We start from the raw sequence: 23,626 nt of genomic DNA, 5'->3' as shown, positions 1-23,626 counted from the left end.
AAATAGCGCAAAATGTCTCTGTGCACATGTTCCAGTCATCTCCTGACTTAAACTGCTGATTTGTGCAGGTTTGCAGTATCGTGGCTGGGAGCAGTTTATGAATTGGAGTCACAGGAAATTGGCATCAGTAAAAATGTGCCTATCTACAACTTTTTGTTGGTGAATGTTAACATTTAAGAGGGAAGGATTACCAGCGTGCTTATTTTTCCCCCAGGAAGAAAGCCCCCTCGGAACTCAGTGTTTTGCTGACGGCAGCTGTTTTTGGCTCAATTATAGAATTCCACCTCTCACTCAGTCGAACTGAAAGCAGCAATTATAGTGTGTTCTGTGCACGTTGCAAACTGCCAGTGATCATAGTTTATTTACCCTTCCAATTAGTGTCTTTTTAACATAAACAGCAATTGCGGAATGGCTTCCGCTTAACACGGTCAACGTGAGCACTGAAATCAGGAGTCATTCTTTATATCACGCTGGTAATTTAGGTGGTGCTAAATGCGTGTGGCCTAGCCTAATGCAAAGAATGCAGAATCTCTGAGTGGGAAGAGGTTAATCCACCCCACCCCACTACCCCCCATCCCCAAACACCACCACCACCATCTCTCTGATGAAGAGTGCGTGAGGAAATAAGAGAGTCCTACGCTAATTATGTATTAGAACGCTGGCTTATCACATCCACTAATCACTCCCACTCCCCCCTCCCTTTCTCTCTCTCTCTCTCTCTCTCTCACACACACACACACACACACACACACACACACACACACACACACACACACACAGTGACTGTAAAGAGGAGTGTGGACTAATTATTGGAGCACAAACAGCATACTTGTTCGAAGAACTATACTAACGGCTAAGCTGTTTTTATCGAGATTTCTGACTTTGATATACAACTCGTTTAAAGCGTAATTGCTCAAACTTAAAGCCTTCTGTTCCTATTTCTGTTTCAATTGTTCTGCCTTATTACGGGCTGTTTGTGTACATGTCATTTCAGCCGTGTCTGCGGTTTCTGCTGTGCCGCTCATTCTGGTGACCTGCTGTCGTCTTAATGTAGCGTGTCGAAATTTATATATCATTACATCAGTACTGATAAATCAGCAGTCGTGGTAATGAATGCGCTCGTACATTCACCACACCATAAGGTGCTGGCTGAGACTCACTTTTACACTTGAGCATATTGTATTTTTCAGCCAGCTTCCCCTCTTCAGCACAGAGCTGTCAGATATTGCTGCTGAGGACTGGGACAAATCCATTCATTTTAATTATTTGCCTTTCCTAATGCTGCAAAACATAATGAAGTTTGTTGCAGTGTTACTGCTTCCTACTATTTACAGCTATTGATCTCGACATTTTCACCATGAAGCTGTGTCTGGGACACAGGTGTTGACCCACGAAGAGTCAATTGCAGCTTGCATTTATATAGAGCTCTCAGAATCATGGAATCCAGATAGTGTCGAAGGAGGCCATTTGGCCCCTCAGGCACACACCAACAACAACCTCACTCAGGCCCTCTCCCTCTAACCCCATGTAATTACCTTACTAATCCCCTTGACACCAAGGGGCAATGGCCAATCAATCTACCCCGCACATCTTTATAGTGTGGGAGGAAATGGGAGCACCTGAAGGAAGCCCCGCACAGACAAGGGGAGAATGTGCAAACTCCACACAGACAATGACCCAAGGCCAGCATTGAACCAGGGTCTCTGCCACTGTGAGACATCGGTGCGAACCACTGTGGTATCAAAGTACAAAGAAACATCGCCGGGAGCATTGTTTAAGAATTGACATGTGTCAGATTACTTTTCCCTTTTGGAAGAAGTGCTCTTCTGCATTCAAAACTGAAGAACGTATTACATGAGCTCTTTAATGTAATAATCAGATGTAATTTAAATGCCTAGTGACCATTAAAATTGAAAACACACCTTCAGCAGCTTTCACTTAGGAAACAAAACTGCCTGCACCTGGATTATTTTGGGGGAAAAAATGGTCACCTGGTTTTCAATTTCAAGTTTCATTGTTTACATTTCCCATAGTTTCTTTTGACAAATTAACACAGTGAATGCTTGGCTGTGTTTCAAAAGCTGTTGAATCATTGATTTCAGTAGGGAGTTGTTGACAGCTTGATTGACAGCTTTAACAAGTCATTAAAAGATGATCTGCCTTTGATATGGTATGTAAATATGTGTTTCTTTATTTTTGCAGCAAGTTGATCAATTGAGATTTTGTTTGAATGGCTTTTATGAATGAGTTTTTTCAATATGAATTGTGTTTGACTGATAGCTGTCCCTGGGAACTGAAGCTTGCCTGCTGACCAGCTGCTTCCACACTCTCATTTTTCCAGCGATGCTTCCTGGCTCTCAAACTCCAGACCCTCCTTGCTCATGTCTCTAAGACATTATTATCGCAAGAACGGATTCAGAAACAGGCCCATGTTTATGACTTCTGAAACAGGCCCATGTCTCAGATGTCATAAAGGGACCAACTCTTATTTCACAAGCTTGTGGTGAAAGTTCAGGCCCTGGAGTCAGTGGAAAAGGAATAGAGTTTGTGACTTGAAGACAACGGCTTTGGTCTTCCCAATATTTGTTGGAGGAAATTTCCTTTAATCCAGAACTGGATTTTGGGAAGGCAAGCTGACAGCTTGGATACAGTGTGGAATGGTTGAGGTAGAATGGGTTGCCTTCAGTGTACATGTGGAAAAAGAACGCTATGTTTTCAAGTTATGCCATCAGCAGGCAACATGTAGATAGAAATAGGAGTGGGCAAAGTATTGATCCTTGGGGGATATCAAAGGTGGGAGTGGAAAGAGAAGCCAAGACTGGTTATCCTTTGATTACAACTGGATAGATACGAATGGAACCAAGCCACTGTTAGTCTTGGCCATCTTGCAGTTGCTGGAGGAGAAATCCACCCCTATCAAACACCTCAAATAGGCTGTGAAGGATGAGGAAGAGTAATTCGCCATTGTCACAATCGGGTATGATGCCATTGCTGACTTTGAGAAGAAGGAATCCAAATATGGAGCTCTGAGAAAGATGAAAATAGACTTATGATGATTGCAAGTCTGCCCGTGCCTCCAAAGCAACAAAAGTTCATTTTGGAAAAAAAAACAAAGACTTAACCAGCATCTACCTTGTGCTGTTTTTGCTGATATTCTCAAGTGGCATGGACAGAGTGTATTTTCTGCCTTACCGCCATGTTTGGTATTCAAGGAAGTGTGCCATTTCTTATCCTTGGTGTTCATTCAGGGTGGCACATTGGTTAGCACCGCTGCTTCTCAACATCAGGGACTAGCTTGGGTCACTGTTTGTGCGGAGTCTGCGTTTTCTCCCCGTGTCTGTGTGAGTTTCCTCCAGGTGCTCTGGTTTCCTCCCACAGTCCAAAAGACGTGCTGGTTAGGTGCCTTGGCCATGCAAAAATTTTCCCTCAGTGTGCCCGAACAGGAACTGGAGTGTGGCGCCTCGGGGATTTTCACAGTAACTTCATTGCAGTGTTAACATAAGTCTACCTGTGACGCTAATAAATAAACTTTAAACAACAAAATAATTCAGCAATAAATGTTTGTGGGTTTAAAATAAGGAAGTTATTTTCACATGCTTCAACAGAATGTAACATCACATACTCGGACATGTTCATGCTAACACAACTGCGCACACATACCTGCATAAAATGATTAACACAAATAAGGCACTTTAAATTAGTTAAATCTGTCTGATTTAAGAGTTCTGATCCCTTGCATGACAGTGTTTTGGTCTCTTGAACGCATTTGATGATATTAAGTTCAAATGAAGATGTCGTAATGTGAAGGGTTCATAGCAGATTGTGAGGTTTATTGTAGCTAAATATCTTTGCCATTGATTCTCAGGTGCACTTTGAAAGTGGAGCCATTTATGTTTCAAGTGGCCAGTTAAACAGTACTTCGGCTGATTGATGACTTGCGGTGAGATTCAGAGTCAGGTTCTCAGACTGGTGGATGGCTATTCTTAAATGGCAAAGATGGTACAGCAATTGTGCGGGATGCTGGGTTGGATCGGGGGACTGGGGACGTTCGGTTGAGTCAGGGGAAGTGAAGTTCAGGGATGGGGTGTGGAATTACAGTGGGGCCATTGAGTTTGGATGACAGGAGAGTCCCATGTAGCTTGGGGTTGGGATATCAAGGGAATGCTATGGGTGGCGCGGGGGATCAGCAAGGGTTTGGGAATACCCTGAAGTGGGGTGCGGAGTGTGGGTGACATCCCATGTAGGGCTTCGTCTGGGTATTTAAAGTAGTTGTGCAGAAGTTGAAAGTGCTTTTATTGTAACTCTTTTAGAGTAACTATTGTAGCGAATATGGAGAGGATGTCTCCGCTCGTGGGAGAGACCTGGCCTGAAGGGCACAATCTCAGAGTGAAGGGACATTCCTTGAAAACTGAGATAAGGAGGAATTTCTTCAGCCAGAGGATGGTGAATCTGTGGAACTCGTTGCCACAAAGGGCTGCCGAGGCCAGATCATTGAGTGTCTTTAAGATGGAGATGGATCGGTTCTTGATCAATAAGGGGATCAAGAGTTATGGGGAGAAGGCAGGAGAACGGGGACGAGAATCATACTAGCCATGATAGAATGCAGGGCAGATTTGATGGGCCGAACGGCCTAATTCTATTCCTATATCTTATGGTCTTATTGGGTAAAATTAGCAGAACCACATGAAATCAGCGACTTAACACGTTGGGCAGGATTTTATGGCCACGCCCTTCGCAAACAGTAGAATCCCTCACGAGCTCAGTGAACCTTTCCATGGTTCGTCTCTCGCCCGTTCCGCTTCCCACGGGAGGCAGAATGGTAAAACTCATCTTATTTTATCTGATGGTTCCCATCACAGTGCAATTGTCCAGGGTTGTTAGTGCACCTGGATATTTAGCAGACCCATCCCTGCGTACTTCCAAGAAGGATTCTCCAGTGCCTCTTTGGTATACGCTTCAAACCTGAAGCTGTGGAGCAGAAAGTTACAGAGCACAGTCCATTGATTCTGTGCTTTCAGGCAGTTTCAAACAATGACCGGCGTGAGTCCCGTAGCTCGAGAAGATTTCGGGAGTTCAGGTTGTTTTGTAATAATTTCCAAATTGTAAATCACACCTGGTTCTGCAAGACTTAACCATCGAGCAAGAATGAATACCTTGAATTCGGAGTCAGATTCTCAGACTGGTGGCTGACTGATTGTCCTAAAAAGGCAAAACAGGGTTGATTTGAGTCGGTGGTGGGAGGTCGCGGGGTGGACGGTGATGTGATGCTGAGTTGTGTGAGAATCAAGATGGGAGAGATTGGGTGGGTCAGGTGAATTGGAGGATCGTGTTGTGTCGAGTGGGAGAGTCAGAAGTTTATTAACCGTTAGAAAGTCAAAAGTTAAAAAGAAAAGTTTCAATTGACAGTAATTAGCAGTAATGAACAATAATTGACAGTAAGAGGAGAATGCTTAACTTTAACAATCAAACAGACTTCTCACTACTTGCCCTGATGGATGAGGCCAAGATTTGAAGTGATTGTCCCAAAAAGGTGGATAACATATGAACGAAATGTCTTCTCAAGACCTTGATTTTAAACCTCAAAGATATTTTAAGCCCACCTTAGCCAGGTGGTTGGAAATAAGTGAATGGTTTATAATTTGTCCAGAATGAAAGAAGAGCTAACTCTTATTTTTAAGCTAATCACACACGTCGTTTTAACTTTAAGACAATAGTTTCTCTTGAACTATATGTCTTGAGTTAGTTGGTGACATAATAATTGATTTACTTAACTGCCTGTCAATTTATAATTGAAACAATCTGAATATAGCCTAGTTCTGATGAAGGGTCATCTAGACTCGAAACGTCGGCTCTATTCTCTCTCCTCACAGATGCCGTCAGACCTGCTGAGATTTTCCAGCATTTTCTGTTTCAATTTTGTTGAATGAAGCCTAATTCATTCATTGGATGAAGGCCAACAAAGGTCTAAAGGTTCATGTTATCTTTCCAAATTGGTTGGGAAGACAGCGTTTTACCAATCTCATAATTTATGATCAGTACGCTTAGAATTGAGTGTTAATTATGTATAATTATCAAACATTTATACATTTTGTGTTGTAGATTATATTACCAGCCTTACTAATACATCTATTGACTAATTGCTTATTCTTGAACTATTTCACAATTAAGGCTTTTTTTATTTGACCGACGTGGCTAGTTTCTAGTAATGCAGTAACTAGTTTAGTTTCCGAAATAGCATCTTCTCTCAGTGCAGCACAACGTGACATTTCAACTTTTAATTACAATTAATGTAACTTAAATTAAGCTGAAAATTTGATTTATTATTGTCACATGTATTAGTCTACAGTGAAAAATATTGTTTATTGTGCACTACACAAAGCGTACCACTCATAGAGAAGGAAAGGAAAGAGTGCAGAAAGTAGTGTTACAGTCATAGCTAGGGTGTAGAGAAAGATCAACTTAGTGCATTCAAAAGTCTGATGACAATAGGGAAAAAACTGTTCTTGAGTCTACTATCGACTTTTGTAGTAGCCATGCTGACTTTCCTTCACCTTCTGAGAACGTAAAGGCATTGGGGGGCCGTCTTAACTATAGAATTGGCATGGGGGGATCAGCACAGATTGTTGATGATCTGAACACCTAAAAATTTGAAGCTCTCAACCATCTCTACTTTGTTCCCATTGATGTAGACAGAGGCATGTCCTCCACTACGCTTCCTGAAGTCAATGACTATCTCTTTCATTTTGTTGGCATTGAGGGAGAGATTTTCGTTGCACCAGTTCACCAGATTCTCTGGACAGATTTTGCTAGCTTGCCCTGCCCAGCATGAAAGGGGTGCCCAATCGGGAGGGAGGGGGGCCTGCTGCTGCTGCTCTGCAACAGGATTGGATTAGAGGGTGGGAGGAGCGCCGCTGCCACTCCGTAGTTGTGATTGGTTTGGGTGAGGGGGAGCCCAATGTGTCTGGGCAGTGGGGAGGAAAGGGGCAGGGGCTAGACACTCACATGTTGTGGGGTTCGTGATTGGCCACTGGCCCACGCGATTGCAGGGAGGAGGGGAGCTGACTGAGGCTGCCTGCAGTAGCAGGGGCCTGACAACGCTCTCTGTCTGTCAGTCTCCTGCAGTTGCTATACATGTGCAGAATCAGAGGCCTGCACATACGCAGTCGCTCCGTCTACAGGCTGCCTGGCAAATTAAGCCCAGCCCACTCCCTGCAGCAGCTAGAAATAATCTAGACCAATTATGCACTAGACGAAGTGCATAAGATTGGGCGTGAAAACTTGTCCGAAAAACCCATCAGGAACTCTCCAATTTTTCACGTTAGCTAGACACTTAGAATCAGGAAGGGGGTGGAGGGAGGGGTGCCCTAAAAATGGCAAAATTTTACATTCATGGTGCAGCAGGCGACGGTGCAGAGGGACCTCGGGGTCCTTGTGCATGAGTCGCAAAAACCCAGCCTGCAGGTGCAGCAGGTGGTCAGGAAGGCGAATGGGATGCTGGCCTTCATAGCGAGGGGGATTGAATATAAAAGTAGGGAGGTCTTGCTGCGGCTGTATAGGGCACTGGTGAGGCCGCAGCTGGAGTACTGTGTGCAGTTTTGGGCACCGTACTTACGCAAGGATATTTTGGCCTTGGAGGGAGTGCAGAGGAGGTTTACTAGGCTGATGCCAGAGTTGAGGGGGTTGAGCTATGAGGAGAGGCTGAATAAACTAGGCTTGTACTCGTTAGAGTTTAGAAGAATGAGGGGAGATCTCATTGAGACATGTAAGATGATGAATGGGATGGATAGGATAGAGGTGGAGAGACTCTTCCCGCTCAGAAAGGACAGTAGGACTAGGGGGCACAGCCTCAAGATAAAGGGGGGGCGGTTTAGAACGGAGTTGAGGAGGAACTTCTTCACTCAAAGGGTGGTGAATCTCTGGAATTCTCTGCCCGTTGAAGTGGTGGAGGCTACCTCGCTAAATACTCTTAAGACACGGTTTGATGGGTTTTTGAGAAGAGAGGGGATTAAGGGCTATGGGGAGAGGGCGGGAATGTGGAACTGAGCCACGACAGATCAGCCATGATCTTATTGAATGGCGGGGCAGGCTCGAAGGGCTGGATGGCCTACTCCTGCTCCTATTTCTTATGTTCTGAAGTTTTTTCAGCTGTAAGCTCTCCCCCATTGCCCAGGTGAATGTGGAAATGCAAGGGTTAAAAAAAAGAACCCGAGTATTGTTGTAGAAAACTTTGTAGATTATTTTAGTCCGTGTGAATGTTAGCTTGCCAGGGTTCTTTCTGAGAATGTAAAACCTTTGCACTGGAAGGATTGCAGCAAGGATGTTTAAATGTAGAGTCGAGAGATTAGGGAATAAATCTTTCCCTTCTGGTCATATCACAAGAGGAAGAATTGAAGGAGGGATAGGTTCACGATGTTCTGCCTGTATTCGTTAAGATTAATATTTAAGCTTGAGGAGGAGGTTGGTGGGTTTTGAGTCAGTGCAGCAGAAGATAAAGAAGCAAAGTTGATTAACTATCCTGAAGTAAGTTCAATTCCGGCCTCGGGTCACTGTGTGGAGTTTGCACATTTTCTCGGTGTCTGTGTGGGTTCGGTCGATTGGTCATAATAAATTGCCCTTTAGTGTCGGGGGTTTAGCAGAGCAAATACGGAGGTTTATGGAGATGAGGCCTGGGTGCAACTGTTGTCGGTACAGACTCGATGGGCTGAATGGCCCCCTTCAGCAATCTCAGGGATTCTACAATTCTACGAAACAAAACTTAAATTAAAGGTGTTCGTTACTTGTTGGATTAAATAAATACTATCAGATTTTTTATTAATCTCTTTTCGAACTAAGAGCCCTTGACTGGAATTCAGAAAGTGAACCAGATGGATTTTTACAACAGTCACCAATGGTTTCTCGGTTATTGTCAGACTTTTAATTCCAGATTGAATTCAAATTTAACTATTTGCCATGGTGGTACTCAAACTCTGGATCCCCAGAGCATTACCCTGGGTGTTTGGATTATTAATCCAGTGACAGTACCACTGTGCCATTGCCTAACTCTTAAATACGTAGGTTACAGTTGGGCATAGAAGGTGCAATACCCAAAATTGCTGATGACTGAAAAGTGGAGCGTTTAGCTAACATTGAGAAGCACTGTAAAAATATCTCCTCATGAAAGTGAACATTCAATTTTAAATGTGCACAGTAACGTGAGTACTTTGTATCTGTCTTTACTGAGGAAGAAGATGCTCATAAAGTCAGAGTCAAAGAGGAGGTAGTTGGCTCTGAATGGTCCAAAAATTGGTAAAGAACAAAGAAATTTACAGACCAGGAACAGGCCCTTCGGCCCTCCAAACCTGCACCAACCATGCTGCCTGACTTAACTAAAACCCCCACGCTTCCGTGGACCATATACCTCTATTCCCATCTCATTCACGTACTTGTCAAGATGCCCCTTAAAAGTCTCTAGCATATCTGCTTCCACTACCTCCCCCGGGCACGAGTTCCAGGCACCCACCATCCTGTGTAAAAAAAAATAAAATCTGCCTCGTACATCACTTTTAAAAGTCTCACCTTAAACCTACGCACCTTAGTAATTGACTCTTCCACCCTGGGAGAATTCTTGGGATAAACTTGGGATTTAACCCTGGGGTAAAGAAGAAGTACTTAGAAAGATTGGTTGTCATTAAAGTAGATAAGTCACCAGGTTGGGATGGTGTATCCAAAGACACTGACTGAAATAAGTGTGGAAATTATTGAGGCACTGACTGGAATCTTCCAATAGTCCTTAAACACAGGAATGGCGCCTGAGGATTTTATTTATTTTACTGGTGTCACAAGTAGGCTTACATTGACACTGCAATGAAGTTACTGTGAACATATCCTAGACGCCACACTACTGCGCCTGTTTGGGTCCACTGAGGGGCAATTTTAACATGGTCAATTAACCTACCTTTCAGACAGTGGGAGGAAACCAGAGCACCAGAGGAAATCTGCACAGACACAAGGAGAACATGCCGACTCTGCACAGACAAGTGACCCAAGCCGGGAATCCAACCCAGATCCCTGTCGCTGTGAGGCAGCAGTGCTAACCGGCGTGCCACCGTGAGTCCCAAATGTTACACCCTTGTTCACAAAAGGGTGCAAGGGTAAGTTCAGCCACTATGGGCCAATTATTTCAAACATCAGTACTGGAAAAGCTTTGCAAAATGATAATTCAGAACAAAAGTAACAATACACGTGGATTCATTAAGGAAAATCAGCATGGACTTAATGAAGATAAATCATGTTGAACTAATTGATTGCGTGTTTAATCAAATAGCAGAGAAGGTTGATGAGGATGCAGTTGATGTACTTGGACTTCCAAACAATATTTGATGAAGTGTCATATAATAGGCTTGACTTGCTTTGTTTTCATATACCAGTCAATGAAAAGGGAGAGGTTGGTGCAGCAAGCAATTAGGAAGACGAATGGATATTGGCTTTCATGACAAGAGGATTGAAATTCAGAAGAAGGAATGTTTTACTGCAGTTATACATGACCTTGGTGAGACCTCACCTGTTGTGTTGAATGCAGATTTGATCTTCCGATGTCAGGAAGGATACGTTTGCCACAGATGGAGTGCAGCAGAAGTTTCACTAGGCTGATATTGGGCTGGTGGGATTGTCCTAAGAGAAGAGATTGGTCGACTGGGCTTGCATTCACTAGAGTTTAAAAAGACGAGAGGAGATCTGATTGAAACGTATAACATTCTAACAGGCTGGATAGGATAAGCGCAGGGATGATGTCTTCCCTGGTTAAGAAGTCGAGAACGAGGGGACACGGTCTCAGGATACAGGGTAGACCATTCAAGACTGAGGTGAGAGAAAGATTATTCACTCAAAAGGCAGTGAACCTGTGGAATTCTCCACCACAGAATGCTGTGGAGGCCAAGTCACAATGTGTTCAAGAAGGAGAGATATATTTTTAAATATTTTAATGGCGTCAAGAGGTATGGGAAGAATGTGGGAATATGGCATTGAGATCGAGGATCAGCCATGATCTTATTGAATGGTGGAACAGGCTGAAAGGGCCAAATGGCCTTCTCCTGGTCCTAGTAACTATGGTTATGTGTTGTCAGCAATTTAAAGTTAAGGTCCATGGCATGAAAGGACTATGCAGCATGGGTACAAGATAAGTTGAGTGATAGAAAAGAGAGAGCAGTGGTGAAGAGTACATTTTGAGCTGGAGGAAAGTGCACCGAGTTCCCCAGGGGTGGGTATTTGGACCATTCCTTATCTTGATTTATATTAATGACTAAGCCTTGGCTGTGCAGGGCACAGTTTCAACATTTGCAAATGGTATACAGCTTGAAAGTACGATAAGCTGTGAGAAGGATAGTGAAAGATGCCAAGAGGGCATAGACTGGCAGAAGGAGTGGACATGTGGCAGAAGGAATTTAATGCAGAGAATTAATTTAGGGCGATATGAAACAAAGGATACTAATTGGAAGCATGTACAGTGATCTGTGGATAAGTTCTTACGGCTCATTGAATGCGAAGGTTGGAAAAGTGGTTAATAAAGCATAAAAAATCCTAGATTTTATGATTAGATGCACAGAGTAAAAGAAAGGGGTCTATGGTGAACTTTTATAAAACAATATAGCTTGGCCTTAACTGGAGTATGAAGTACAATTCTAATACCACATTTTAGGATGCAATTTAAAGGTATTAGGGAGGATGCAGGAAAGATTTGTACGAATGGTTCCAGTGATAAGGGACTTCAGTTGTATGTGGGTGGACTGGAGAAGCTCACATTCTGCTGTTTAAGGCTGTGAAGGTTGAAAGAAAATTCATGGAGGTGGTCAACACCCATGAGCCATTTGAAAACAAGAGTTACAAAGAAACTATTTCCATTAGCAGAACGATTAAAAACTTGGGGACACCGAGTTAAGATGAATGGCAAAAGGACCATAGAATTGTTTCACGCTATGTTTGTCTAGAATCTGAAATGTTGATCCCAGGTGACAGCGAGGGTGAAGTCAATTGCAGTTTCTCAAAAACGCATTGGATAATTATCTGAAGGGAGAACATTTGTAGGAATAGAGGGAAGAAACTAAGGAGTGTGACTGGCTGAATTGCACTTGCAGAGCGCCAGCCAGGATATGTTGGGCCGAATGGCTTCTTTCGGTGCTGTAACTATTCCACTACAAAAGGTGGTAAATGTAGCCCAATCCATCCACGCAAACTAGCCTCTCATCCATTGACTCCGTCTACACTTCCTGCTGCCTCGGCAAAGCAGCCATCATAATTAAGAAAATCTCACACGCACTGGACATTCTCTCTTCCACCTTCTTCCTTTGGGGAAAAAGATACAAAAGTGTGAGGTCACGTACCAACCGACTCGAGAACAGCTTCTTCCCTGCTGCTGTCAGACTTTTGAATGGACTTACCTTGCGTTAAGTTGATCTTTCTCTACACCCGACTGTAACACTACATTCTGCACACTCTCGTTTCCTTCTCTATGAATGGTATGCTTTGTCTGTACAGCACCAAAGAAACAATACTTTTCACTGTATGTTAATACATGGTGACAAAACATCAAATCGAAATGATTCTAAACAATGTGGTAATTGGTTCTCCAGAAGGAAACCAGAGGGATCTGTGATATAAATGCAAGGACCTGACAAACAGAGTAAAAGAGAGTTCCAAATACATACTCCACTAAAATGGTGTAGTTGGATGGTGCCATTCAGAATAGGACAGTGGACGTTTTGGATTTTACATCTGATGCAGAGATTCCAAACATAAATAGATAACTAATTGTTGTAATTCCGAACCTGCAGTTAGAATAAGTTTTTGGCCATTCATTACAGAAAGGATGTCCAAAACCTAAGTACTTAAATACAGAAGTTATGTGGAGTGAAGATGGCAGTGGGGTTAGCATTGGATTATTCCAGCAAAGAGCCAGTACAGACGCGATGGGCCAAATGGTGTTTTAAATGTTTATGGTTCCATAGCAGAGGTTTAAAAAAAAGGAAATGGGGACTAAGGATTGGTTTTAAGGACATGGATCCATGCATGCTCCCTTAAACTGGTAGTCTGGAAAGCATACCTCCTATGACAAAGACGCAAAATGCTGGAAAATCTCAGCAGATCTGACAGCATCCGTGGAGAGAGAATTGAGCCAACGTTTTGAGAGAGGGAGACCCTTCGTCGGAGCTGACCTTTTATCTCAGACGTACCTCCTGTTTGTTAAACGGTGAGATATGTTTGCCGTGAAGACTCAGAATTACCCGTTCAAAAATCGAGAAGAAAGCGGCAATGCTTGTGTACCTTCTCACTTAGAAAGGGGCATTTTGTTAACCTGGAGCAACATCCTATTTAAATGAAATGGAGCAAACTTACCGTCCTATCAGAAGATGACAGTAGCTTTCAGAGGTGCTAATGTTGGTGGGCAATTTTGTGGAGCCGTTATCGTTGCAGACTTGAGGCTAAATAAAGTAGCTGTTCAGGATAGTTGGGAGTTTAATTAGAATTGCTTTATTTAAGTCTTCTGTCAAATTTCTGCTTGGAATGCTGATAAAATGTGATAGGCTTTAATTAGTTGAAGCAGGAGCCCTGGAGCGTCTTATTAGCGATGAAGTTGGATTTGCAAGGCTTAATACAAATGAAATTTGTACTTGTGGATTAAATATAAGGGGGGACATTGTCCCAGCCCACTGTGCCGTTTGGGTAACACTGCAGGCCGGGAGACATGAGCGGCCGCCATTTTGCAGGCTTCCTGCTGGTAGTCATGGCCTCTGAGTTTCCAAGACTTAAGATTTCCAGTGAAATCAGCGGGGAGCTAATTACAATATGGAAATCGCTATTTGCATTTGATTAGCGGGCTGGGAACTGAAGTCTCAGAGCCCGCTCTCATCCTGCACCCCCCTCATCGGGAATGGTTCACTCCAGCGGGTTTTACCTCTGTTACCCATGAATAGGGAATAGGTGGCTCGACCCCACTGGAGGGAAGAGAGACCATTGACGCTCCCCTCTACCCCCCCCCACAGGAGATCGGTGCAAGTGGGGTTGCCCCTTGGGCAGTGCCAGCCTGGGACCTGGCATTGGCAATGGGGCAAACTGGCACAATTCAGGAAGGACTTTCACTGCCCACCGGGCATCAAACAGTACCAAGAGGGCTGGGCCAGAGGGGGCAGGGCCTATTAGGAGCCAATTGTTGGGCATGTGAGGGAGTTGCTGCCATTCGCACTTGGAATGACGGAGGGAGGAGGTGGTCAGGGCTGGCCATCTGCGTGGAGGGAGTGGTGGAGCCGGGCCGCCAGGGGGAGCTTCGGGACTGTCAAGGTGAGGGAGGCGGAATCAGGAGATGAGGCCGTCCAGGTCGAGGGTTGGGGAGATGGGGGCCTGGCCTGGGGAGATCTCGGAGGCCAGCGGTTGGGGGAAGGGAGGTCGGAAGGCCAGCAATCAGGATTGTGGGGCAGGCCAGTGATCAGGCTGACCAGCGACCTGGAGGCCAGCAATACGGGCCCAGTGCTCATGCCCTAATGTCTGCACTGACGTGGCCTTTCCAGTGGGAATTGGCCCCCTACTTCCCGGAGTGAATCACGTTAGGGCACTCTAAGACACAGTAAAAAGTCTGACAACGCCAGGTTTAAGTCCAACCGATTTATTTGATAGTAAACTCACAAGCTTTCGGGGTTTGTCCCTTCGTCAGGTGAACGGACAAACCCCGAAAGCTTGTGAGTTTACTATCAAATAAATCGGTTGGACTTAAACCTGGTGTTGTCAGGCTTCTCACTGTGTTTACCCCAGTCCAACACCGGGATCTCCACATCATGACACTCTATGACACACAGAATGTTGGAGAATCGCTGTGGAAATCACACTAACGGGATTTAGCAGGGTAAATAGGGGGAAGAGCGCCTGTATATAATACTCTTGTCGGAGAGTCGGTGTAAACCCGATGGACCGAATGGCCTTCTGCACTACTGCTGACTGGAGTTTGCATTTCTATTTGTATTCTACAGCAATCTCCTGTTGTTCTGAGTTGGGAGGAAATTTTTCAACTGCTTCAAGAGGCTGGGATTTATTTCTGTCTTCTGCACTCGTTCCGCCATAATTCAATACACGGTTGGTGTCAATCATTTTAATCCAGGCTGTTATTGGATGTCATCGACGTAGCTGTCAGTCACAACATGTCCTTCAAAGCAGAGTGATGAAGCTTGTGAAATGAAGCAGCCACTGACCAGTCCTAAAACTGTGTGAAAGATGGACAGAAGAGAGTAGAAAGTTAATCGTGACAGTTTTTTAAATTCATTTGTGGGACATGAGCATCACTGGCTGGCCAGCATTTACCGCCATCCCGAGTTGCCCTTGGAGTGAGTGTCAACAACATTGCTGTGGCTCTGGAATCACATCAAGATGTGGAGATGCCGGCATTGGACTGGGGTAAACACAGTAAGAAGTCTCACAACACCAGGTTTAAGTCCAACCGATTAAGTCGGTTGGACTTAAACCTGGTGTGAGACTTCTTACAGTGTTTACCCCAGTCCAACGCCAGCATCTCCACATCATGTCTACTGTTGACACCGCAAACTGCTGGATCCAAGTGGAGAGGATCTCCAAGAAGATTGCGCATATCGACTTAGACATCACATCAAGGCCAGACCAGTTAAGGATGGCAGGTTTCCTTCTCTCAGTGACATTAGTGAACCAGGTGGGTTTTTCTGATAATGGACAATGGTCACCAGTATATTCTTAATTTCAAATATTCAAATTTCACCATCTGCTGTGGTGGGATTCGAACCTGTGTCCCCAGAACATTAGCAGAGTTTCTGGATTAATACTTTAGCGAGAGCGCTGCTCCCCTAATGTCCTCCCCTAATTTAAATGCAACAAACTGTGGTTTATTCAATGGTTATATTGCCATTTCTTGATATTGGTCCATGTAAACCAGTTCCTTTTGCAGGAGCTCTTGGTCCATCAAGCAAAACTACTAGAAAGACATGTTTCCGATATACTAAGCTGATTTAGTTTTGGAGCTAAAGGCTTTGATTTTCCACATGGCAAGCATTTTTCTCCCCCATGAAGTAATTCAAACCAAGTTAATGAAAAGGCCTGAACTTGGAGAACTATTGCGTTCTGTCAAATTTGTATTTTCAGCTGAACAACACATTTACGTTTTGAGGCTTGCGTCTTGAATAAGCTTAAATACAAATCGGCAGAATGGGTAAAATGGATACGTTCACCCAATGGCTTCTCCCGTAATGAAGCCCGTGTTTCAGTCTAATTGTAGCACTTTTCACACTGCCTGAACGGAAATAATCGTGCTGCTGTGTGAAAGAATATCTCGCTGGCTTGCGTTGCTGTCAACTTTCTTGTAGGGCCAGAACATTGATAATTGGAGCTTGGTTTAAAATCTTCTGTGTAAGTGCACACAGTGGCAGCTCCAGGTTCCGAGACATGACACGAGAGGAACAAGAAGGTCCGTCTCTGACCTTCTCATAGCAGTCTGGAAAATGAACAAAGTTATCAAACAGGGAGCTGAACAATTCAAGGGCTATTATCATATGGGAATGAGCAAGGACAATCTGCTTTTTTCCTGTCACTGCAAGTGATGGGCACCTAAAGAGAATGCACTTGGAAATCCTTTCCTTTCGCAGCCTTTGACAAGGTACCACATGGTAGGTTGTTGCATAAGGTTAAGATTCACAGGATCCAGAGTGAGGTAACCAATTGGATAAAAAAATTGGCTTGATGACAGAAGACAGGTGGTTGCGGAGGGTTATTTTTCAAACTGGAGGCCTGTGATCAGCAGTGTCCCTCAGAGATCAGTGCTGAGTCCACTGTTACTTATATTAATGATTTTTAATGAGAATTTAGGAGGCGTGGTTAGTAAGTTTGCAGATGACACCAACACTGGTGGGATAGCGGACAGTGAAGAAGGTTATCTCGGATTACAACGGGATCTTAATCAATTGAGCCAATGGGCCGATGAATGGCAGATGGAGTTTAACTTAGATAAATGTGAAGGGTTGCACTTTGGTAGATTGAACTAGGGCAGGATCTATTAAGTTAATAGTAGGGCATTGGAGAGACTTGTATAACCAAGCAATCCAGGAGAACAGGTTTAAAGCTCCTTTAAATGGAGTCACAGGTGGACAAGATGGTGAAGAAGGCATTCAACATGCTTGGTTTCATTGGTCAGAACACTGAATACAGGAATCGGGACATGTTGTTGCAGTTGTACAAGACATCAGTCGGGCTACACTTGCAATATTATGTACAGTTCTGGTCACTATTATAGAAAGGATATTATTAAACTAGAAAGAGTGCAGAAAAGATTTACTAGGATGCGACTGGGACATGGTGGTTTGAGTTATAAGGAGAGGCTGGATAGACTGGGACTTCTTTCACTGGAGCATAGGAGGCTTTGGGGTGATCTTACAGAGGTCTATAAAACAATGAAGGGTATTGATAAGATAGACAGTCACTATTTTTCCCCAAAGGTAGGAGAGTCTAAAACTAGAGGACAGAGGTTTAAGGTGAGAGGGAAGAGGTACAAAAGAGGGGCAGTTTTTTTTTCAGAGGGTGGTGAGTGTTCGGAACAAGCTGCCAGAGGCATTAGTAGATGTGGGTACAGTTTTGTACTTTGAAAAGCATTTTGACAGTGACATGGGTGAGATGGGTATAGAGGAATATGGGCCAAATGTGGGCAATTGGGATGAGCTTAATGGTAAAAACTAGGTGTTATGGATAAGTTGGGCTGAAGGGCCTGTTTCCATGATGTAAACCTCTCTGACTCTGGTACATTTTGGTTCGCTCTTGGAGTGTCAAAGTGTTGGCATGCAATAAAGACCAGGAAAAATCTGACATTCGCTCAAGAGAGCATCGCCAAATAACAACGCAAGACACTGAGAAGTTAGATGTGTGTCAATTGTTTAATCAATAGGTAGTTTTTATACAACTTGTGTATTGCTGAAAAAAAGACAAGCTATCGAAGCTTTTGATTTTTCACTCATCAGGCCAAAATTAGCAAGAATTGCTCATTTGTAAATTAGCAGTGGTAAAGGGCGCACAATTTGTACTGCATGAGAAGAGAGTGCTGATTAGTTGGCAAGTGGATGCTGAATAGCAAAGGTGTTGCCATAGAAAGTGCACCAGGGAACAGTTAACTGCCAAACTTTTGTTTAAACCCAAACCAGGCAGGTTGACCCTGAATCGTAAAGGCATCACCATTGGTGATTGTTCCCCAAATTGTTTTTTTTTAAATATATTCTACAAAGTGACACTTTTATAAATTATCTGTTCAAGCTTTATCTTCAAATTTTGAGTGAAACTTCAGGCCATGGATTTCATGATAGAGTGGACTTCTCACAAATTTCAATTGGGCTAACGAATTTGCTCATTTCTTAATAGCTTACATAATCTCAATTCCTTGATCTATAATTGAAGTGGCTGAGTTCAATCCCTCACCTCCTCGCTCTGTGACTGGACCCGGAACTTCCTCACTCACAGACCACAATCAGCAAGGATAGGCAACAATACCTTCTCTATAATCATCCTCAACATCAGTGTCCCTCAAGGCTGTGTTCTCAGCCCCCTACTATACTCCTTATACACATATGACCGTGTGGCCAAATTCCCCTCAATTTTCAAGTTTGCTCATGACACCACCGTATTGGGTCGGATGTCAAACAGTAATAAGACAGAGTACAGGAATGAGATGGAGCATCTGGTCAACTGGTTCGGCAATAATAATCCTCCCTCAATGTCAACAAAATGAAAGAGATTGTCATCAGCTTCAGGAAGTGTAGTAGAGAACATAGCCCTGTCTACATCAACAGGGATGAAGTAAAAAATGGTTGAAAGGTTCAGGTTTTTATGTATCTAGGTCACCAACAACCTATCCTAGACCCTCACGCTGACACTGTAGTTAAGAAAGCCCCCCAATGCCTTTACTTTCTCAGAAGACTAAGGAGATTTGGATGTTAGCTACAACTTTCACCAACTTTTACAGATGTACCATAGAAAGCTTGGTATGGCTCCTGCTCTGCCCAAGACCGCAAGAAATTACAAAAAGTCATGAATGTAACCCAATCCGTCACGCAAACCAACCTCCCATCCATTGACTCTGTCTAGACTTCCTGCTGCTTCAGAAAAGCAGCCAGCATAATTAAGGACCCCCACACACCCCAGATATTCTCTCTTCCACCACCTTTCATCAGGAGAAAGATACAAAATTCTGAGGTCACGTACCAACCGACTCAAGAACAGCTGCTTCCCTAATGTCATCAGACTTTTGAATGGACCTACCTCACATTAAGTTGGTCTTTCTCTACACCCTAACTGTGACTGTAACACTACATTCTGCACTCTCACATTTCCTTCACTGTGAACGGTATGCTTTGTCTGTATAGTGCACAAGAAACAGTATTTATCGCAATGTACTAATACATGTGACAATAATAAATCAAATCAATTATTCTAACCTATCAGAATCTCAGATTATTGACTTTATTTTGGTAATCTTCTTCCTGATTTTGTCCATTTACAATGAAATCTATTATTATACGTTGTCTGAATGTATGGTATTGCTTTTCTTTTATATTATGTGAGATCAGAGTTTTTTTGGTTGGGGGGGGGATGCAATGGCATGTTCATCTCTGAAAATGACAAATCAGTGTTTTTTTTATTCATTTGTGGGTTGTGGGTGTCACTGGTTGGCCAGCATTTATTGCTCATCCCAAGTTGCCTGACAAGAGTCAACCATATTGCTATGGCTCCAGAGTTGCATGTAGACCAGACTAGTTCAGGATGGCAGATTTCCTTCCGAAAGGACATTAGTGAACCAGATGTATTTTTCTGATTCACGGTCATCAGTGGATTCTTAATCCCAGATACTTCTTCTGCCGTGGCAGGATTCGAACCCGGGTCCCCAGAGCATTAGCTAAGTTTTTGGATTAATAGTCTAGCGACAAATACCACCAGGCCGATGCCTGCCCTTTATGATCCATTTAAAAGAAACATAAAAAAAGGCATGAGAAGAAAAATAACAGTTCTGACGTTTGCTGGTTGTTGACCTGCAGATTTCTCTGGAACAGGTTGTGGGATCATATCCTGTTCTAATTGTTTCGATGATTTTGTTTATTAATGGGGAATGGGCTTGTTGTTTTGCAGTTTTGGTTGATTGAGGAAGATATGTCAGTGACTTAATAAATGCGAGTTTTGGAGAAATTATATTTTCATGTATATGCTTTCAACTCGGGCCTTCATACCTCCCCTTTTAAAGGACTGTAAATGAAATTCCTGTTAATGATAAAACAATGTGTTTTAATATAATTTCTATTCAGGGCGAACATTTAAATCTACCCACAATTTGCTATTGATATGAATTCCCAAAGCTTTGGCTACCAATCTGCCCCATATGCGTTTGTTTATTGAAAGTTCCATCAAGCTTTACTTTTGAAGGAAAATAAAGAAAAATCAATGAAGTGATTTATGAAATACAATTTTTCACTCAACACTTTTGCTCGCGATTGCATTAGATTTCTGACAACATTTTGATTTATGAAACAGTTCAGTACTTTTTCTTTTAGGTGGTCTGTCTGTTCAGCTTGAAGACAGGCTGTGTCAGGAGTATTGAAGAACTGATTGATTGGACTGGTGGGCTGGAAGATCGGGGAGTTTAGAACGATAAATGCATTACTTGATGTCTGCAGGAGTCGATGTTCAACAGCTCAAACTGCACCAGTAATAAGGGCGCAAGAAATAGGAGCTGGATGAAGCCACACAGCCCCTCAAACCTGTTTCACCATTCATTACTGCTCCTCCATTTCACACACTCGCGGAATATCGCGTAATTCCTTCAGCATCCAAAATTGATTTGACAGAAAAAAAAATTGTGAACCTCCTCCAACCCCCAGTGACTTTATTGCTTCAAAATAATTGAGGCTCTGACTGAAATTGAATCAACTCAACGTCATAAATCAGCTAAAAACCTGAGTCGTTTAGGGTGGCACAGTGGTTAGCATTCTGTCTCACAGTGCCAGGAACCCAGTTCAATTCCAGCCTCGAGTGACTGTCAGCGTGGTGTTTGCACATTCTTCTTGTGTCTGTGTGGTTTTCCTCCCACGCTGAAAAGATGTTCAAGTTAAGTGGATTGGCTTTGCTAAAATGCCCCTTAGAATCCCAAGATGTGTTGGTTTGAGGTTTTAATGAGGGTAAATATGTGTGGCGAAGGGGATAGCGTCTGAGTGGGATTTTCATTTTCCTTCAAAAGTAAAGCCTGATGGAACTTTGAATAAACAAACGCATACGGGGCAGATTGGTGGCCAAAGCTCTTTTAGACTTGATGGACTGAATGGCCTCCTTCTGCCAGGATTTTATGAATGCAGCATTTAGGGAAGAGCTCAATTAATAATTCATGAATGTTGGAAACCTCCAACCTCACCCGTGACTGGTATTCTCTGGCGCGGTTGCAGTGAATGGAGTTTTGGCTGAGCGTCAAATTCTCCATTCTCGCTGGCAGAAGAGGTGGGCAAACGGGATCGGAGAAACCTGCCTGAAATCTATAGTTAGGGCATTTATTACAGTTGCCCAAATAACGATTTTTCACGTGTTTACATTTTGATACACAGCGTGTTCAGTGACACATCAACAATAGTTTCAAGGCATTGTCATGGAAACGAATGCGGTGAGACAAATTGTCCTGAAACATTATCATGTCGAACCCAAAAAGAGAAAATGCTGGAAAATCTCAGCAGGTCTGGCAGCATTGGTAAGGAGAGAAAAGAGCTGGCGTTTTGAGTCCTGATGCCCTTTGTCAAAAGGTCATCTGGACTTGAAACATCAGCTCTTTTCTCTCCTTTCCCAATGCTGCCAGACCTGCTGAGGTTTTCCAGCATTTTCTCTTTTGGTTTCAGATTCCAGCATCTGCAGAAATTTGCTTTGATTGTCAAGTAGAACTGAAGGTAAAATAAGCAGGACCCAAATTGCTATGATGAATGCATTGTCAATGTCAACACATAGAAAGAGCCAGATCTTTGTGGGATTAAGAGGAGAAGGGAACAGTTCTCCAAATTTCACAAATATCATCGAACTGGCTCCCAGCATCTCGTTGTACCCCTGATTAGTTAATCTTGGCACTGCCCCAGCATCCACTCACCACATCTCCTACCCCTGAACAAATGGATTGACCAACCACAGATAATTAGGAGATTTTCTGCCCATTTGGTAGCCATAGCTTATTGTTAAAACGATAACGAGCTTCTCTCAGTAAGTGCTTCATCCTGTTCACAACCCTTGGACACCCCTGGTACAAATTCATATATTGGTACGAATGTTTTCCTTCACGCAGAATGGCAGATTACGGACAGTATTCAGAGACCCAAAATATTTCTGTCCCACTGTTGCATTTTCTGTTGAATTCAAGACATAGTGAATGGGAAAATTAGGATTTAAGATGGATCTTCAGTCCAAAGAAGTTGTTCAAAAAAAAAATCAATATACAAGACTGATTAAAGTATATCGTCAGTTTCAGCATGTTTCCAATTAACTTAGTGGACAAAGTTGCCTTCGTACAGTAACATAGGACCCGTTGAAAGTAAGGGATGAAAATCAGTCTCATTCTGTCAAGGATGTGCGATTTATTGAATCACATTAGTGCCTCGGCACAAAAGACAAAAATCTACCCCACCGTCTTTTATTTGAGAATGTTTGGTTTCAATGTTTATTTCTCTTTTGCAATGATTTTACACATGATCTACTATTGGATAATCCTATATCAGTGTGTGGGAGTTATTGGTTTATCAACATTCGATCTATTGAGAAGATTATTACGGTGATTCTACAACCTGGGGTTAGCTGTAGGTGCAGCTCTGAGAGAAGGTAGGTGGTTATTATACTGTTATATTTTTAAGTAGTTACGTGATTGCTTTAAGAGCAGGTCACATGATTTCATGGTCATGTCATTGGGGTGTTTCAGAGCCTCCTGCTTTTAGTTTCTTTTTGTGATCTGTGCAGGCAAAAACTCTTTGAATAATCCGACTGTGTGTTACTTTGAATCTATGTATGCGACCACTTTTTTTTTCCTTTTTGTTTTAAAATCCGCAACCCTTACACTGTTAGGATGTTACATGTACAGCAAACTACTGGGCTGTTTGTCTGCCATTTGCAAAGCTGAACTCCCTGTGAGAACTGCCTCCTGCTGCTATGATTGAATTGCTGCTTGTCGCGTCAGAGTAACAAGTCCTCCATTTTCTTGGCATGCGGTTCACCACCACCTTCCCAAGGGAAGGTAAAATGCAGATGGACGAAAAATGTTGGCCTTGACGGTGCTACCCACGTCCCATAAAATAATTAAGTTCAGTCTTGTATTTGCTGAAGACTGCTTTGATTCCTGATTAGTGAATCTCTGCACTGCCCCAGCATGTCAATTAGAGTTTATAGTGCTAATTGTCAAAGAGAGTTACTCAGCGGACTTTGTTGCTTTTAATTTTGTTTTGCTTCAAGTCAGTCACACAACATGTAATTGAGTTTGAGTGCCAATATTTCAAGATAGCAGAGAGGCCTTGCTAGTTAAGTTGGGTTAGTGTAGAATTGATACTAAACTGGCATAAATAATATTTGCTCTCAAGAGCTGTTGTGAACACAGTATAGC

The sequence above is a fragment of the Carcharhinus amblyrhynchos genome, chromosome 25 (assembly GCF_965287045.1).
Source record: "Carcharhinus amblyrhynchos chromosome 25, sCarAmb.v2.hapA, whole genome shotgun sequence".
NCBI classification, from domain to species: Eukaryota; Metazoa; Chordata; class Chondrichthyes; order Carcharhiniformes; family Carcharhinidae; genus Carcharhinus; species Carcharhinus amblyrhynchos.
The sequence above is the reverse complement of the archived record's forward strand: the minus strand, read 5'-3'. Positions refer to the sequence as shown.